The following is a 4,876-nucleotide window of genomic DNA, read 5'->3' as shown; positions in this document are numbered from 1 at the left end:
GCATAAAAATCATGCTGTTTGGATGGTTCATTGCTTTGTTATTCATTTAACCATTCTTGGTTACTTTAAGCTCAAGAAAGTGCATAAAACAACTAAAACTAACAGAAAAATGCTAGTGAAACTCGCTTAAGATGCCTTGGCATCAGTCTCCGACGCGTGCGCGTCCTTTTTTGCTTTTTGTCCATCGACGCGTACGCGTTATGTACGCGTACGGGTCACCATCAGTCTTCAGCCCAAACATGTTCGCGCGCCATGATCATGCAGACGCGTACTCAGTAGCGTTAACTTAGTGAGCGCTACGTTGGGTTAGTGAGCACTGCCCACGCGTGCGCGTCCTTTCCCTTAAGATGCCTTGGCATCAGTCTCCGACGCGTGCGCGTCCTTTTTTGCTTTTTGTCCATCGACGCGTACGCGTTATGTACGCGTACGGGTCACCATCAGTCTTCAGCCCAAACATGTTCGCGCGCCATGATCATGCAGACGCGTACTCAGTAGCGTTAACTTAGTGAGCGCTACGTTGGGTTAGTGAGCACTGCCCACGCGTGCGCGTCCTTTACGCGTATGCGTGGGTTGCGAAATCCTCAACACAGGTTCAAGTGCCAGCCTCGTGTTCGCGTGCTCTGTTCCAGTGACTCATTGATGCGTGCGCGTCATGCGTGCATGCGCGTTGATTTAAAAACTTTGCCTCCAACTTTGAATCGTGCACGAAAACGTTGAGTTAGTGAACATAGCGCTCTCTTTTGAAATGAGCACCAAACACACCCACGCGTATGCGTCTTGCACGCGTACGCGTGGATCTTCAAATTTTGTTGACTAACGCATGCGCGTCCCGTATGCATGCGCGTCGTAAGTGAACGTGGTGCTCTCTATTTGAACGCAACGTTGCCCTGTGCTGAACCTCTTTCTCTTCATTTTATCACCTAAAATCAACCAAATAAGCAATCAAAGTTCTACCAATATCATAAGAATTTGTACCATTCATAATAATCACTAAATTCTTGCATAAATCTCATGCTTTTGTATAAAATAAATGATGTTTGATTGAATTACAATAATCATGAAATTCCACTCCAATCACTTACTTATTGTGCAAGAAAGTGCATAAAACCTAATGAAATAAGTGAAAAATGCTTATAAAACTAGCATAAGATGACTTATCATCAATTATAGCTTAAATATATAACGTACTAAGCGCATTCTATATTTGAGAATGTATTCATCTAACAAATTGAAACCTATTTTCAGGCCAAACAAACATCATCTAGGCGGTTGTCTGGACAAGCTTCTGGATGTGCAAAGGATGAGGTAACGGTGTTGGAGCTGCTGTGTGCATTGTTGACTTCTTTTGAACATGTATGGCATGGCTAGTAACTTATTTGTCGCTGCAGCATAGGGAATGGCAAGATGCATGGGATGAAAGGGATATAAATTTCGAGGACCAAGGAAATAACCCACGTGAGTATCACATATAATCCTTGTTATTGAACGAATTTAACCTCTCTATTAACTTTGCAATATTTTGGTCAACTTTAACTGTCTAGAATCAACATCAAAGTTCATTGAATTGTTTCTGTAATACTTGTAAATTGTAACAATCTACTGTGTTATGCTTTTGAAATTTTTGTCCTTTTTGTAACAACCTACAGTTTCATTTTGGAGCAAGCTAAAGTCAGAGGCTGCTAAGAAGGTAATAAGAAATATATTTTGCCTAATGATATTATTTTAAATCTATTTTAAATCTAATGGACACTAATGGGAATTATTTTGCCTATTTTAAATCTATTGGCTTTAAGCAAATTTACAATAGAATCTAGTTTGTTAGCAAAAGATTGCTAGTTCTTATTATACTTAGTCTGTCCTTTTTATGTGGCTCAAAATCTTAGCAAATGCTCCTTGTTGTTTAGTAGTTGAAATTTTCATGTTGATTTACTTATTAAACTTGTGATCCATATTCATTACTCAACTGTACTGCATCATCAAAAATATTTTTGCTCTGTTCTAACATTAAGTGGGTTCTTTGCATAGTTGGCATAAGGAGAGAGGGTGGAGGCTTGAGATTTCTTCCTCTTTTTTGAGGTAGTAGCCTTTGTTTTTCCTTTATCGGCCATCTAAAAGCAAATATGATATGATATAAACAACTAGGCAAATAGGGGCATGGAAAGCAAGGAATGGCATATTTAACATGAAGTGAGCTAAAAATAAAGAAAACTTTGAATATAAGCAACAGGAAGTAGCATTCAACACAAAAGCTATAAACCAAGAATTCAAGCAATATATGCACAATGCTTGTTCATTAAGCTTAATGAGCATCATACCCAAAAAGAATGGTTAGAGAGTTAGTTGAAAACTAAAAAGAGAAATTAGCATGTTAGGCAAGTTAGAAGTTAGAAAACATGGTTCAAAGGTTAGGGGGATGATGGTCATTTGCTTAATCACAATGAATCACAAGTAATAGTAACAAGCATACTCATAAACATGGGGAGGAAGCAGTCATTGATGATGAAATATGCCATTGCATAAAAGCAACTAATATAAGAGCAAGTCATCAATCAATGTCGCGGTCATTGATTATGCAAAAATTGGTGTTTGACAACACGAAAGTGCATTTTGTGTAACTTGACAAGCTAGAAATAAATTTGAGTGAAGGAGAGTTACACAGGTTGAATTTACCAATTGTTGCTAATGCAAGAACCATATTCAACAAAATGGCAAGTTAAATCAAATGGTGAGTGAAGCACAATCCAAAGGCATTTGATTAACTTGAATGGTAAAAGCATGTGAGGGTTCCAAGTAAATCACAGGAAACATAATAACCATGGAAGAACCAACCCAAAGTTACCTAAGAATTGAGCTTCGTGTAATCAGATGAGTACTCAATTCCAAAAGCACGAAGTTCAGTTATAGGTAACATGTTTAAAACCAAAAACAATTTTTAGAAAATTGGGCAGCGATGAGCGGATAATTTATACGCTTTTTGGCATTGTTTTTAGTATGTTTTTAGTAGGATCTAGTTACTTTTAGGGATGTTTTCATTAGTTTTTATGTTAAATTCACATTTCTGGACTTTACTATGAGTTTGTGTGTTTTTCTGTGATTTCAGGTATTTTCTGGCTGAAATTGAGGGACTTGAGCAGAAATCAGATTCAGAGGTTGAAAAAGGACTGCTGATGCTGTTGGATTCTGACCTCCCTGCACTCAAAGTGGATTTTCTGGAGCTACAGAACTCGAAATGGCGCGCTTCCAATTGCGTTAGAAAGTAGACATCCAGGGCTTTCCAGCAATATATAATAGTCCATACTTTGGCCAAGAATTGATGACGTAAACTGGCGTTCAACGCCAGATCTCTGCCCAAATATGGCGTCCAGCGCCAGAAAAGGAGCCAAAACCAGAGTTGAACGCCCAAACTGGCACAAAAACTAGCGTTCAACTCTACAAATGGCCTCTGCACGTGCAACACTCAAGCTCAGCCCAACTAAACCATCAAAAATCCGTTCGTCAGTGAACTCTAAATCATATGCTCATGCAAGGGCTTCAGTGCTCACTAGTCCTTACATATTGGGAGTCGTAGGTCTTAGGATTTTCATCCAAATGGTGTCATGGAGATCTCTTTATATGTAATCACCTTGAAGCAGCTTATAGTTTCTGTGCTTTGGCCTCGACTCTAAGTATCATGTCTCAAGGCGGCTCTTTAGATAAGCTTTCAATCAATACTCCTAAACCAGTTGGTTTTAAGGTATTAGGTGTTGAAGCACCCCTGAGGATTTACTTGCTCAAGCCTCTTTCCTTGACACACTTCAACCACAAGCATTTTACTAGGCTAACAACTCTTTGAGTCATTGTTTCTTCTTTCTTTTCTGCCTAGTAATTGATGCTCAGACCCTTGGACCATGTTCATTTTGTTTTTGTACTTTCTTTTCTTTCTTTTGTTTTGTTTGCTACTTCTCGGATCAATAGATTTTTGAGAATCCCCACAATACTTCTTTGAACTTCATGTCCCGCCTATGAGCTCCCATGCAAGTTTTCACAAGCATGCAACCTCAATACATTATCACACAACCAGAACCACCACTTCTCTTAATCTTTTGCTTACCTCAAAATTGTTTAATTCCTCAATCTTTCTTCTCAAAGAACTTTCATGTGATACATTTCTTGGAAATTGCGTGCAAAGAAGTTTTGAAATTGAGAATGTTGTGAATGATCAAACATCTTGCTTATTGAATTACAAAGAAAGACTTATGCTATGCAGGTAGGCAGGGCAGATCAGAATACAATCCAACTTTCAATTTCAGCAATATTTGATGTAAAACAATGACTTAACAATACAACCTGTTGGAGTTCACTTGCTCTCCTATTTCTCATCATCATCATTGCTGGCCTTTAGGTTCATCTTTTGTTTCTTTGGTTGATGATGCTTAGTCCTTCCAACAGCTTGTATGGACCGCTGCAATGATATTGAAAGTTGCTTATTCCCCAAGCACTAAAGAAATGGTTAGCTTGCATGATTTATTTGTGGGCCTTTGTACTTACTTTGGTGTGGGAACACCAAACTTAGTACCTTGCCAATGCATCGGATTAACCATGTGTAAAACTCTTTTTCTTTTTCAAAAATGACAAAACTGAAAACTAGGAAACAGTAGAATAGTTAACTAGTTCATCCATCATGCTTGAAGCCATCATTATGCAGAGAGTGAGAATGTGTTTTATAATGGGATTTTGGTGAAACACCAAACTTAGAATCCTTCATTCTCCTTTATATTGTTTTGGTGTGTACACCAAACTTAGCTTCTTGCAATATAGATAAAACTAATTAACCCTTTTATTGAAATAGATATGAAAAGATAGTTACCTCCGGTTGGGTTGCCTCCCAACAAGCGCT

General features: G+C 38.3%; 1 long non-coding RNA gene across 1 annotated transcript; it reads left to right on the top strand.

Moving 5' to 3' along the window:
- On the top strand, window positions 1,235-1,675 carry LOC107634559. Its single transcript, XR_001618977.2, has 3 exons — window positions 1,235-1,305; window positions 1,389-1,455; window positions 1,647-1,675. It is a non-coding gene; the product is annotated as an uncharacterized LOC107634559 (long non-coding RNA).

Source organism: Arachis ipaensis, chromosome B03 (assembly GCF_000816755.2).
Source record: "Arachis ipaensis cultivar K30076 chromosome B03, Araip1.1, whole genome shotgun sequence".
NCBI lineage: Eukaryota > Viridiplantae > Streptophyta > Magnoliopsida > Fabales > Fabaceae > Arachis > Arachis ipaensis.
The sequence above is the reverse complement of the archived record's forward strand: the minus strand, read 5'-3'. Positions and strand labels throughout refer to the sequence as shown.